Here is a 15546-nt window from a genome sequence, read left to right on the forward strand (position 1 = left end):
GCTCCCTCTTCCCTTGATCGAGAACGAGGCACCTCTGAGGATTGGCGACTTTTAGACCCCATGCTCCTCTCTCCTCCCTCTTGCGGACTGTGGAGACACAAAAAAATATGTTTCCACTAAAGAACATCCGCTTTACAATCTAAGGGAGATAGCGCTCTTTTTCCCCAAGTGCACAGATAGTCACTACAAAAAAACACCCTGGTGCTGAAAATTTAAAATAGAAAACCTTGCTCCAATACCTCTCCTGAGCATTAGGAATCTCCTGAGAATCCTCCATCTTTAAAAGAGAAAAACACATGTGCAGGCATAAATAATCTAAGAATAATGCATTTTACCTGTCTTGAAGAGACTTTTCCATGCCCCCCATACCTTCATACACCAAGCGAGATAGTTGAAGGACCGGCTGCCAGAAACCACCAGGACTCCAGAAATGCTTCCCTGAGCGGTACCGCCAGCTGACACGCTGACACCCGCTCTACGCTTCCGGGAATGCGCTGTTTTCCTCCACTGTTAGGGCCAATGAAGTAGGCAGCTGAACTCTCGCGAGATCTGTGACGTCACCTAGTGGAGGAATGCCTTGAGAGGGAGCGAGGGCGGAAGAATCCGCCGCTACTAGCAGCAACAGCTGCACTCAGCACCAGGAAGCAGCTCTAAGGGAAGGTGTTCCCTGCATATGTAAGCCCCCTTTAGAGGCCGCAATGCTCGCCACGGAGTGGGAGAGGCTGAACCCGCCACAGACTGCCTTATACCCCAGCAATAAGGGGCAATAAAAAAGTGGCAGAAAAAAAGAAGAGAAGAAAAAAAAAAGCAAACCTGTCCATACGAGGACAGAAGAAAAGAGAATGGCGGGGGGGGGGGGGGGCGGGGTTGTTTCATTTATAAGCAAGTCTGTCCTATGGGGTCAGGGGGCGAGGCCTAACCCAGTAGTATGCCGCCATCTCTGTATCCAGGAAAAGGAAGTAGACAAGTAGCGGCTACAGAGGGCAGATCACTGCTCCCAGTGGCTGCAGGCACGTCAAAGAGTAGACCCACCGCCGGCTGTAGGCGCGTCAAAGGGTAGACCCGCCGCTGTCTGCAGGCACATCAAAGGGGAGACCGCCGGCGGCTGCAGGCACATCAAAGAGAGACCTGCCGGTGGCTGGATGTCACATAAGTGCTTTGCCGCTGCTGTTCTGCTTGGAGGGGAGCACCAGAGGGGGCCCTAGGAGGTGGGTGGGGAGCTACCACCCTGACGCTGATGCCGCCTGGGGAAGTGGCGTCATGGGTGGCCTGGGGCTGCAGGCGGTGAATTCACTACCTTCAGCTGCTGGTGAAAAAGATGCCTGATGGCTGCTCAAAAAGTTTAAAGGAATACTATAGGGGGTCGCCGGAAAATGTGTTGAACTTACCCAGGGCTTCTAATGGTCCCCTGCAGACAACCTGTGCCCACGCAGCCACTCACCGATGCTCTGGCCTTGCCTCTGGGTTCACTTCAGGAATTTCAAACTTTAAAGTCTGAAAACCACTGCGCCTGCGGTGCCGTGTCCTCGCTCCCACTGATGTCATCAGGAACGTACTGCGCATGAACAGATCATACTGGGCCTGCGCAGTATGCTCCTGGTGACATCAGAGGGAACAAGGACTCGGCAACGCAGGCAACGTGGTTTTCAGACTTTGAAGAGGAACTCCAATGAACATTTTACTGTTGGCAGGTGATATAGCTGCTGCATGGTTTTTGGCAGTTGGAATCAGCTGTAAACAGCTATTTCCCACAAAACTTCAAACTTTTGTTGTGGGAGGGGTTACTTGTGGGAGGGGTTTCACCACAATATCAGTCATACAGTGCCCCCTGATGTAGAGTGACCATATTTTTGTGGGTCCAACCTGGGACGGGGGCGTGGGGGGGCGAAAAGTGGGGAGGACTGAGGAGCGCGCAGCGACGAAGACTGGGGGGGGGGGCTGCAAAATTGTATGGGCGGAGCTAACGTAATGATGTAACAGCAAGGCATAAGAAAGCAGTGTTTACACCATGATGTGGACAAACGAGACTTTGCATCATGGGTGTGCAGAAACTGTGTGATGCTAATAGTATACCGTAACCACAAAACAGCAAACATAGCCATCTATGACCATTAAATAATAAATGCAGTAACAGTTACCCCGGACACCAGAAAATAAACGCAATAGGCAACATGTCAGCACAAAATAACCGCAATGCGGGCAACATGTCAGTATAAAATAAACGCAATGCGGGCAAACATGTCAGTACAAAATAACTGCAATGTGGGCAACATGTCAGTACAAAATAAACGCAATGCGGGCAACATGTCAGTACAAAATAAACGCAATGCGGGCAAACATTTCAGTACAAAATAAACGCAATGCGGGCAACATGTCAGTACAAAATAAACGCAATGCGGGCAAACATTTCACCAGAAAAGAAACGCAATGCGGGCAAACATTTCACCAGACAAGAAACGCACTGCGGGCAAACATTTCACCAGACAAGAAACGCACTGCGGGCAAACATTTCACCAGACAAGAAACGCACTGCGGGCAAACATTTCACCAGACAAGAAACGCACTGCGGCCAAACATTTCACCAGAAATGAAACGCAATGCGGGCAAACGTTTCACCAGAAGATAAACGCAATACAGGCAAACATTTCACCAGAAATGAAACGCAATGCGGGCAAACATTTCACCAGGAATGAAACATAATGTGGGCAAACATTTCACCACAAATGAAACGCAATGCGGGCAAAGTACACCTGGAAAAAAAACATTTACTCACCTGGCAGAAGTCTTCCTCTGGCGCGCTGCTCCGTCCCGGGACCGTCTTGTTCCTCCTGCTCTCTCTGGTCTCCCGCGCTGACAGGGCTACGGCAAGATGGCGCCCGAAGCCCAGTACTGGAGACACAAATAGGTCTCCAGTACAGGGCTTCGGCAGCCATCTTGCCGCAGCCCTGCTCACCTGCCGGTGTCGGAACAGACACCGGAAGAGGAGGCTGGAGTGGGGCTGCAGGAAATGAACTGACACGGCGTCTATAGACGCCGCTGCCAGTTCACGAAGAGAGAGTGGCCAGAGTCCCGAGGCCGGGACGTCCCGCTGCTGAAAGCGGGACGTTCCCCGGGACCTCATGCTGCCTGGGACAGCGGACCCCGAATCCGGGACGTCTGGTCACTCTACCCTGATGGTCTGTTTGTATAAAAGAATAGATTTCTCATGTAAAAGGGGGTATCAGCTACTGATTGGGATAAAGTTCAATTTTTGGTCGGAGTTTCTCTTTAAAGTCTGAAATTCCTGAAGTGAACCGGAAGCAGGGCCAGAGTATCGGTAAGGCCCGGTTCACATTAGCGGTTGTTTGCCAAACAGACCGGATGACCTGACCGGATCCGGACCGGATCCGGATCGGAACCGTACGGTTCTGATCCGGATCCGGTCCGGATCCGGTCAGGTTGCATCAGGTGGTAATCAGGATGCGATCCGGATCCGTTTGGCAAAGTTAACGTAAAAAAAAAAAAAAACGTTGGGGTCTGGGAGGTCAGCAGAAGGGGGACCTGTGGAATCAGGCCCTCTGCTGTTTAGCACTCACCTCCACCTCCGACATGCTGCCAACATCCTGCCAACACCTCCAGCTCGTGCTGCTCCACTCCAAAATGCTTGCCCATGTGTCCCCAGCCAATATCGCCGCAAAAATCCGCATAGGAAGTGGGGTAGAACATCCGGATTTCTCAGCCAGTGTGTTGTGCGGCCTCCGGTTCCCATTTGTTTGTATTGGCCGGATGGTGCAGTCCGGCTCCGCCCCGGATACGGCTGCCGGAGGGGCCGGATGAAAAAATAGCGCATGTTGGAACGGAGGCCGGAGTCCGGATCCGGCCCGGATCCGGTCCGGCTCCGGTTCTGCAGAACGGACCCATGTGAACGGACGCATAGGCTTTAATTGCTATGCCGTGCGTCCGTTCCGTCCGTTCTGCAGGCGGTGCGGCTCCGGCACGGCGATTCCGGAGGGCCACCGCAAGTGTGAACCGGGCCTTAGTGGCTGCGCAGGCACAGGATGTCTGCGGGGGACCATTAGAAGCCCCGGGTAAGTTCAACTCATTTTCCCCCGACAGTATTCCTTTAACCTTTTAGCATCTTTATGTCAGCTTCAATACATTTGTAACCATATAAACAGGAGGAGCACTCTACATGATAGGGGACAATACATTTGTCAACAGATTCTTATCTGATTGTTACCTTACCACGTTATCCTGTTACCTAACTAATGTTATAAAACAATATGTTGAATTATTTTTTTCCAGCACTAGGTGGCGCACTGCTGTGTCTGGAGTGGTGGCTGGAGAGAACAGCAGCCAATTAGATTGGCTGGCGCGCTCCCGCGTACATAGGAGATAGATTAGATATAGGACTAGGAGGTGCCAAGTCTCTTCTGTGCTCTGCTCAGTCTGTAGTGATGGCCGCACGTGGGAGGAAGAGAAAGCGGGGCGGCGGGGAGAATGTGGAGGTGCCGGAGAAGCGGGCAGCGGAGAAAGAAAGCTCTGCAGAGTGCGGGGAACGGATCATCATCGAGCACTGGTAAAAGTCACTGCTGATGCCTTGTCCCGTGTATGTATGAGGGAGGAGGGGTTGGTGCATAGGACTGTGGAGGTTTATGGGGATTTCAATCCATTGAAGATGTTGGCGCTATAATATTTGCTTTAGCTGGGGTGATCACTGCAAGATGTGTTATCATGCGATCATCCAATGCTTTAAAATTATTACTGTTCCACTACATACGTGTTTAATCCAGTAAAATGATCAGATCACTTATTAAAATGTGTCCAGCAGTTGGCACCATATCTATAACCTGGTGACTGTTCTGGGTTTCTTAAAGGGACCCTGAACACAAGGAAAAATGCAATTCTTAACTTACCTAGGGCTCACTTACCCCCTGTACTCTGTAAGGTCTTGGTCACTTGGTGATCTCCTGCTGGTGGCGTTGTTAGCTGTGAGACCTGACCAGGACGCATGTGCAGCCTGTCCGCGCATGTGCCGGAAGCTCACCACGATAGGCGAGTTAAACGTGCCAGACGTGCCGCTGTTGCTCATGGCTGCTGGCCTGGTTGCACAGCTAATGGAGCTATCAGCGGAAGAATGGAGAAGCGCAGAGGACACTTTAGGGACTTCAGAAAGGCTGGAGGAAGCCTCAGGTAAGTTCAGTATTGCATTTTTTTCCTTGTGATCAGGGTCCCTTTTAAGTTTTAATAACTGGAATTGAACAGTAGCCTAAACATTTATTACTTTGTGTGCTTAATATAGTGCCACTCTAAAGGTGCCCAATAATGGTATTTTTTTTAATTCATTTTTTACAATTGAAAATAACGAAGTTAATTGATTTTTACTTCTAAAAAGGTTCCCCTTCCAATTCTATTGTAAAACCCAACATTTGCATCAATTGACCATAGAGTTGTTTTACATCGATTTGTGCCCAGGGGTGTGGAGTGGGAGTCAGAGCAATTTTGAGTACCTGCAGTCGGAGTTGGAGGTTTGCTAAACATCGGAATAGAATGATTTTTGTACCAAATCCACATGCCGGGTAAGTATTAGACTGAGGAGTCGGAGTCTGAGCCATTTTGGATTACCGGGGTCAGAGCTGGAGTCTGAGTCAGTGACGCAACGTATTCGCTTTTGTCATGGTCAGCTTTGTTCCTCATCAGTGTTAAAAGTATGTAGTTTTCAGATTTTTGTAAATGTGTACAAACTTGTGTATGTTCTGATCCGTGTCTTTGCTTTGTATTTCAGCACCAGCTGACGAGTGTACGCCCGAGCTGCAGGTGAAGTGAGAACTGCCATACAGTCTAGCTTTCCAGACATGCATGTTGAGCTGAACCCTGGGAAACCACGAAGAGGAAGCTTTGAAGTAACCCTGCAGCATGCTGATGGAAAGAGTGAGAGCCTGATTTATTCTTGCAGTCCATCATGGAGCTTTATAGTTGCAAGCTTGCTGTGTTTTCCAGCTTAAAGCAAACTTGTAACATACCCACCCCCACCTCCACATTAGACTTTTACCTAAGTAGAGGAAAGCCTGTAGGTCGTCCAAAGTCTTCCTGATCCATCCACAAGACCATCATTGCTGCACATGTTCACTCTGATCATATACAACAAGAGCTTGTCTATGTCCTTGTGGCTGCGTTCCCCTCTGTGCAGTATGGCCATACTCTTGCATGCACAGTATTGCTGCACTCGTACGTGGAGGGGAGCGTGAAGACGAGCGTGCCAGCCAGTGGGGTTGAGGAGGACATGGGAAGCCTCTGGAGCATCAGGAGGTATCCTATACTTGGGTTAGACCTTGTTTAGTCTCAACTAACTGTCATGCTTGTGGGGTGTAACCGGTGCAGTACTGTTCTAATTTGCAGTTTTCTGCAGCAGAAGTGACTTGTCAAACCTCTGGGCGCCATCTTCTATACTTCCTGCAGCTTCCTGGGGGTCTTCAGTCGTCCATGTACAGGTTCTGGCACATCATGTGGCCACCATTGGGTCACATGACATGCCAGGACTTGTACACAGAGGACGTCGGCAAGCTGCTTGGAGCTACAGGAAGTATAAAAGACAGTGCATGAAAGTTGGGTAAGTCGCTAGTGGGGGGGTAACTTTAGGGAACAACCTATGCCAAAATGAGTTCCAGAGATACAGATTAGTTCAGTTCCTGCAAACCTGAACTGTGGGGAAAGGGGGGGGGGGGGGGGGACACTAGATATTTACCTGAATAGAGGGAGGCCTCTGGATGATCCAGTGGCTTCCCCAGATGTCTTGCACCCCTCCATGTTTATTGTCGAATATGTTCCTCGTGGCTGAGCCCCACTCCATGTACGAGGTATCGCAGAGCTGCTTCTGCCTGGCTTTTTTCTTTGTGTACGAGTGGCTTTGTGCTATTACTAGGACCATACTGGCACATGTGCAGCGTGGCTGTGCTTGTACACGAAAGGGAGCACGGCTGCAAAGAAGAGGGTCCCAGTGAGCAGTGGAGGGATCAATGATTATTGAAACCTCCGGCACTCATCTATAATTTTTTTTTTTTTTTTAATACAGATTTACTGTAAGTGGGAAAAAAAATCAAGTCTTCTATTGGTCAGTAGGGGTGTTCAGTAAGACACACAATGTTTCTGAGCTCATGCAAATTTTATGGTCCAGTGCTCTCCCCAGGCTCTTTTATCCGGGTGCTTCACCAGCTAATTTGGGTGACCACCCGGCTGACATTGCTCACCTCCTTCTCTGCTGTAAGCAGAATTTTGCAGAGACGTGCCAGCCTTGCATTCTCTTATCTCACCCCACCCGGCTACTTTTTCATGCCACCCCGCTACTTGTTCACGCCACCCGGCTGAAAAAAATTTCTGGATAGAACACTGGTCATTTCAAACAGTTTGTGTTAGTTGAAGTGTAACAGTCCTTTGCAGCAACTGGTGATTTTGATTGGTCTGCTTTAAAGCTGTGTAAATCTGCATAATGCTTCTATGAAATTTGCATCAACCTGGAATTGCCTTGGTTTGAGGTACCATCCTTGTTGGTCAGTGAAGTCACCAATCAGGTTGAAGATCACCAGAGAAGTCTGAAGTGCAGAGGACACTGATGTAGAAGTGGAAAGCTGCTTATAGTTGTTTCACACGGCTGCAGTTCGTCTCTGCACATCAGTAACTTTATATTTTTGAATATAGGTCTACATTTATAGGACCAAAAAAGTGGCGCCCAATAGTGGTGGGTCGGCTTATCCTCGACATGTGTGCAGGACCCCATGAACATTAAAAGCATATTTGTATCTACAGCTATCTCTCCTCGTTCCTTGTAGCCATTTTCCAGTCTTTTTTTTGTTTTGTTTTTTTCAGCTCTGTACTCACCGCTAGATTCCAGGCTTCACTACAGTGAAGGGGAGGAAGTGTGTGTTTTTTTTTTTTTTTTTGCATATTTGTTTTTATGAACCCTCCATTCTCAAATTTTTTTTTTTTATCATAAGTAGAAAGGGATTAAATTTTCAAATCGAGTCTAGTGCAATTGAGTAAGTAAATGATAAGCCTCCTGCACGGTACAATTTTTCATCAGATCGGATCTATTAGAAAATTTCCAACCGGTCCAATTGGATTGTGCTAGATTTTGCAATAGATTTGGGGTACTCCTCAAATTAAAATCGATCGCAAAATTGATCTGAAACAATTTAGATGTCTACACACGATGTAATTTCTGATTAGATCCATCTTAGGTAGTTAGATCTATCTCTCTCATAGATCCGCCTGTCTGATGGAAAATTGTACCGTGTAGATGAGGATTTATGGTGGGAATACAGGATGCGTTTCTTCCGCTCGATTCTGCACTCAATCGATTTTGCTGCTTGATTCACCACTTGATTCTCTTATCTTCTGCTCGTTTTTCTTATCTTTTTCCATTCACTTCTATCAGTAATCGAGCGGCAAAACGATCAAGCGGGAGATCGGACATGTCGGAAATTATCTATCGAATGTAAATGGCTCAAAAGCGAACCGTGTATTCCCAGCATAAGATTTGGCTGAGTATTTCTAAATGGCTTATGCAAACCGTGGCTGTATATCTCAGGTTTATCTTCTTTTCTGCTGACAGGTGTGGAGGTCTGGACAGGCATTAAGAAGGGGCCACCTCGGAAGCTGAAGTTTCCGGACCCACAGGAGATTGTGTCCTCTGTGAAGAAGGCTTTGCAGTAATTGTGAACCAGGTTTGTTTTCAAATGGTGCAAGTGAATACATTACATTTGTTCTGAAAATCCCCAAAGGCTTCTACCTGGCAGACAGTGTATAATCGCCTGCACACTGCTCTGTGGCTGCAGATGAGAACTTTTAGACAGTGTAAATTTAATTTCTTAAAGTAAACCTGTATTGAAAAAAACAGCCCTGGGGTGTACTTACCTCGGGAGGGGAAATTCTCTGCATCCTGGTGAGGCTTCCTCATCTGCATGCGCAGTGGAGCGGACCCGATCGGACTCTGCCATTTCCGCTGCAGCCCAAGGGGGAAGCTGGTACAGCGCCTGCGCTGGATCTAAGGTAAATATTGCTGTCTACAGCTGTTCAAGGGAGCCAGCACTGGATCGGTGCTGCACAAGAGGAAGGGGGAAGCCTCATTAAGATCCAGAGGCTTCCCTCTCCTGAGGTAAGTACCTCCCAGGGGCCCTTTTCTTTATTACAGGTTTACACAAGGTAAATGCAGTTTACAATATTCAGCTTTGTGAGCAAGAAAGTTCTCCCATGATGCAGTGTGACTAGAGCTTCTGAGTGTGTCTTGTATTCCCAGCTATATAATGTGTATATTCAGTAGTGATGCATCATGGGAGTTTTCCTCAACAAAAGCGAAATGTTCTTCAGTATTAAACCTTTCACATCAGTGGCATCTGTTCACTCTCTTCAAAATGTTGTTGCAAATTGAAATAGGGGTTCTGTCAGGGGTGTATACTTTACACATGCTAGGATTGTTTAACCACTCCTCCCCCCACCCCTGTTCTCCTCCGTACTCGTTAGCGCAGACGATCGTAAGGATGGCCAAATAGTAAAAATTACACCTAGATGCAATTCTGTTTTTTTAAAAGACCCCCCAAATGCATGCCACCTATAACCGATGTATTCCACTTATGGTCCACATACCACCACTACTTCCTCCTTTGAAGGAGGAAGTAGGTGGAGTTTTGTAGACTGCAAGTGGAATGCATTGGCTGTAGGTGGCATAGGCAACTTAACCCCTCCTCTACCATGGGCAGTGCTATCTATTTCGATTAAGTGTAGCTACATACTCGTAGCTAACTCCTTACCCACATATGAAAGTTGGAACTGCAGAAGTTTCTTTTCAGGATGGTATAATAGCACTGCAACATTTCATTTGTTATATGGTTGCAATATGAGGGGAAAGTAAAAGGACAGGTTGTAATGGCTTATTTTTATTTTTCCTGATTTAGGGATCCGCCTGGACCTGGCAATAATGATAGGATGTAGCCAATGGGATTACCAGTTACATCGCTGATAAATAGCCAGCAAAGGAGGATGGCTTTGGGGAAGCAATGACTACTGAAAGCTGAGGCTTGTATTCTGGATCTTTTGAAATGTTGCAAAATAAAGATTTTTACATACATTATTGTGTTGGCATCATTGTGTGAAAAAAGCACCTTGTCCTTAGTTAGTTGGATTACTAATAGCTCCCAGATATGTACAGCTAATGCCATGAAGTAATGTATTATCACTTTTAAAGTGAACCCGAGGTGAGTGGTATGCCATATGTATTTCCTTTTAAGCAATGCCAGTTTGCTGTCCTGCCGATCATCTGCTTCTAATACTATCAGCCATAGACCCTGAACAAGCATGCAGCAGATCAGGTGTTCTTGCCAAGATTAGCTGCATGCGTGTTTCAGGTGTGTGATTCAGACGCTACTGCAGCCAAATAGATCAGTAGGGCAACTTTTAAAAGGCAATCTGGCAGCCTCCATATCCCTCATCTCTGGTTAAATTTTAAAGTGTGTGCCACTGGGATATCATTCAGCAGAGGCCTGAGGGTGTGGTTGAGATACTTTGCTAGGAGCTCAGAGATTGTACCCCTGCCTGACACTATTGGCCGTCCTGGGTGATCCACCAGAGACTTGTGTATCTTTGGCCAAAAAATGCCAAACTGGATATTTTATGACAGCTGACATTTGACAACAGCCCCCCCCCCCCTTTTCTTATTCAAAACCTATTTTTCTTACCTTATCCTTAATGGGGTGTGTAGATTATTATGAAGCCTCCCTGTCAGTGTATTAGCCAACTTCAAATAGGAAGTATTGGAAATCACGTTGTTTGTGGATGTTTGTTTGACATTAATTTTCACAACGGCTGTCCTGTTGTCCCTGAGCCCTTGACGCTCACAACCGTTAATGTCACTAGTGGATAATAATTAAAAATTCCTTCTTTAGAGCAGTAGATTGATGGAGATTTGTGGGATGCACATCCAGGGCACGAAGCTCCCGTTCCACCACATCCCAAAGATGCTCTATTGGGTTGAGATCTGGTGACTGAGGGCCATTTTAGTACGGTGAACTCATTGTCATGTTCAAGAAACCAATTTGAAATAATTCGAGCTTTGTGACATGGTGCATAAATCCTGCTGGAAGTACCATCAGAGGACGAGTACATGGTGGTCATGAAGGGATGGACATGGGAAGAAACAATGCTCAGGTAGCCTGTGGCATTTAAATGATGCCCAATTGGCACAAAGGGGCCTAAAGTGTGCCAAGAAAACATCCCCCACATCATTACACCACCACCAGCCTGCACAGTGGTAACAAGGCATGATGGATCCATGTTCTCATTCTGTTTACGCCAAATTTTGACTATCGAGATTTATCAGACCAGGCAACATTTTTCCAGTCTTCAACTGTCCAATTTTGGTGAGCTTGTGCAAATTGTAGCCTCTTTTTCCTATTTGTAGTGCAGATGAGTGGTACCCGATGGGGTCTTCTGCTGTTGTAGCCCATCCGCCTCAAGGGTGTGTGTGTTGTGGCTTCACAAATGCTTTGCTGCATACTACCTTGCATGTAACGAGTAGTTATTTTAGTCAACCTTGTTCTTCTATCAGCTTGAATCATTCGGCCCATTCTCTGACCTCTAGCATCAACAAGGCATTTTGCCCACAAGACTGCCGCATACTGGATGTTTTTTCCTTTTTCACACCATTCTTTGTAAACCCTAGAAATTGTGGTGTGTGTTTGTGTGAAAATCCCAGTAACTGAGCAGATTGTGAAATACTTAGACCGGCCCATCTGGCACCAACAACCATGCCACGCTCAAAATTGCTTAAATCACCTTTCTTTCCCATTCTGACATTCAGTTTGGAGTTCGGGAGATTCTTGACCAGAAGCACACTCCTAAATACATTGAAGCAACTGCCATGTGATTGGTTGATTAGATAATTGCGTTAATGAGAAATTGAACAGGTGTTCCTAATAATCCTTTAGGTGAGTGTAAACCGACAACATATTACGCAGCGCTGTATAAGACAATACAACATTAGGCAATGATAACCGAGACAGGCCACATATTACAAGACAGGGTCAATATACAAGTAAGAGTTATGGGCTCAAATATAATTAACATTTTCCCCTAGTACAGTGTTCCTCAAACTATTAGCGTTTTTAATTCTGATTGGTCTTTTCAATGAATTTATTTTATTATTTTTTTTTTTTACAGTATGCAGTAATTTAAAAACGCTAGCAAACTCGCTCTGAATAGCGATTCATAAGCAGTTATAGCGTTTATATACTTTACATTGCAGAAACGCTAACGCTCAAAAGTGCTGCATGTCCTGCCTTTGCAATTTTGCTAATTGCAATCGCTCCAGTGGAATTTGGCCGATCCATTAACATTAGCTGAGTTTTTAGGGAAATCGCTAGTTTTAAGCATTCCCTAAACGCTCCAAAAATTGCTCTTGTGGGTTCCACTTCCAATGCCAATCCTCCTCTTTAAGTTTATGTACTTGTCATCCACCTTGGTCGGTGCTGCATTAAGGTCCTTTGTGAATGATACAGCCCACTGCTATTGCGTTGCCATTGCTCTCGTGAACGGCGGAACAAGCCAGTGTCCACAGGGGTGTTGATGCAAGAACGCTGCGTCTGCACGCCCTGTGCCTGTCACCATGGCAACCTGATAGCAGTGACCTGCTATCATTCACGGAAGACTGCAGCACCGGCTGAGGAGTGGACAAATACATTATCTTGGAGGGGAGGGTGGCAAGTGTTCTCCTGTTTGTTTTCAGACACTCAGTGAATGCCCCAGCAATTGAGATTGAGCATGCCTTCCTGCCCCTATCCTGCCCAGCTTGCTAGTTTTAGGTCCTCCAGCTGTGGCATGACACTATTTAAGCTACTCTGCTTACTGCCTACTGGGTCCCCAGGTCTCCCACTCTTCCTCCTTTGCTGGGCTGTGCAGAGTGTAGGCAGTGGGCCTTCAATCACCTGTCTGCTGGAGCTTCATCCCATGTGTTCTCTCCCAGCTCTTTCTGTCTTTTCTCTCCTAGGACGCCTGTTTTCTCACTAGGGGCATAGTGGCACATATCTTATATGACCACAAATGGCCTCTAATGTTTGGCCTTTAAGTGTTTGTGATGTGACACAGGCGCCCTGGGAGAAAAGACACAGGATAGAGGAAGCACTGACGGACAAGTGTATGGCTACCTTGACTCCAACGTCCTGACATTCCTGCTCCTTGGGCTATGCTCCACTGCTGAGGAAACATGCAATGAGGTTCTGCTAAATCTTTATAATGAGACAGTTCATTTGGGATACTATTAAAGTTGCAAATGTTGTGTCCCTAGTAGAAGAAAATGAAATAACATTTGTTTAGAACTTTTAGACTTTAGTCAGGATTCACACCATGGTTTCCTATTTCACAGGCAATGTCCTTAACCAACTCACCATGTTCACCAAATAATCCTGGGCTTGCTGTAATGTACAAAGCCACTGTGATGTGGAACAGTTGATCATTCCCTGAAAATAGCACGCAACAACCCTGGGTCTTGCTGGTTATCATGTCCCTGGATACACATCTTGGGAGAAAAGACTAAGGAACATTTGCAGCTGAGGGTCTCCTGGCCTGGTTTGGCCCAAGATTTCCAATGTTGCTGTAAAACTTTCCCAGATTACCAGTGGACTGCACTAGTCCCTCACTTCAGTAGCTCACTATTTTATCACCCTTTCATTGAAACGCAGTTTGATAGGCAACCTCTTTTAAAACCATGGTAGACCATGTCACTACTAGTATAAGAGATAAGATTTAGGTGTTGTGCCCATTGTAAAAAGGTTTACAAGATACTCAAGAGAAGTAACAACTTGTTCACAATCGCTTGCCCTGGGTGTATTCCACTAGCAAAGTGAAGGGTTTATTACATTATTATAGAGAAGATGGTGGGTTGTTGACTATAAAGTTTCTCAACCAGGCAAATGCAAGCCTGAAGAGGTTTACCATGTAAACCTGATCAGACCATAGCATGACAAGAAAGTTCTGATGGTGCGGTCGGAAACTGAAACCTCTATCAAGCCCACAGTGGAGTTACCTGAGGTATAAATTTCAAAGGCCTTGTCACTTTCTCAACAGAAGATCCCTATATTTTAACAATGGAACTAGGGCATTTTCTTTCACCTTCCTAAGTCTACATGCATGATGTGATTACAGATCCTCATGTGGTGGTTCAACTGAAGCTCTGTAGCAGGGGTGGGCAAACTTGTGCAGGATCGGGCCTGATTTCTCTAGAATGTGATCTGCTGCAACTCTGTCTTCCTCACTCCAGAGTTTGCGAAGATGATTGGGTTTAATTTACTCAGTCGCTCGTTCCAGCGGCGATCTCCATGGCAACGGCAGTGTCATGTCACACACTGGTACGTAAGGACATGTCACATGAGGCTGCTGTTGCCATGGAGATCGCAGCTGGAACAAGCAATTGGGTGCATTCCTTTGTGTTTTGCTGCATGCACCTTTAAAGGGACGGTGGGAGAGGATGGGAGGAGAGAAATCTGGTCATCTAACAGTGCGCCGGCTTTGCAACGCCTCAGTCCGAATGTGACCCACAGACTGTAGTGTGCCCGGGCCTGCTTTATGGGGGAGCTGAGGATCGTAGGCCGTGTTGCTGGCTAAAATTCTGGTTGGATGAGCTAACTGAAAAGCTAGGCCCTTCTAGGTCTATTTTTTACTACTCTAGTGTATTGGCAAATGGCCTTAACAGAAAAAGTTGATATCTCAATCAAAGTACAGGAAAGTGTGGATGCATTCGCCCAGGTCCACTGTCTGGTAGCAGGTAATGTTCACCCCTCATAAAGTTGAAACAGAAGGTGTGCATGTAGACAATGGAAACAAGGCCTTTGCATGGGAGGGGAGTTATATGCTACCTCAAGTTCTCTGGGGAGCAGGCAGAGGCAAATGTAAATTGCACAATCGCAGCGCAGCAGAATTGCCCTTGCCAGTGGAAAAAGGTCCTAAGGGACTGTTTTCCATTTTCAAGAAAATGTATGTGTTTGTTGCCAAAATGTTACATATGCAGAGTGTAGAGTGTTCATCTAACTGAAATAGTAGCCTTCTCAAGATCAGCCAGAAAAAAAAAAAGAAATATTTGAGGTCTACAATAGCTACAACTTAAAACAAACATATGGTTCTCCGGTTTAACCATACACTTTCCACCACCTGGTAGAGATACCATTAATACATAGCAGTGTACTATGGAGAGGATGAGCCATTAAAGGACTGATATCATGAAACATAACTTTTTATGTATTCATACATACATGCAAAATGTACATTTGTCTTAGAGTAAAATGCACTATAAATATTTTTTCCCATTTTGCTGTCACTTATAGTAGGTAGCATCTGATACACCTGACAGGACTTGGACCAGTCCATCTGCTCAGGGGGGATTCTCAGGGTTTTATTTTCAAAAACACTTGCTATACTGCAGTTGCTCAGTCCAACTGTCAAAACAGTGTGCAAGTAAGTAGGGAGGCCAAAGGGCATCTTTGTACAGATCCTTTGCAGAGAGGGGATTTGTAAAAAAAAATAAAGGTA

This window comes from Hyperolius riggenbachi, chromosome 10 (assembly GCF_040937935.1).
Source record: "Hyperolius riggenbachi isolate aHypRig1 chromosome 10, aHypRig1.pri, whole genome shotgun sequence".
Taxonomy (NCBI): Eukaryota; Metazoa; Chordata; class Amphibia; order Anura; family Hyperoliidae; genus Hyperolius; species Hyperolius riggenbachi.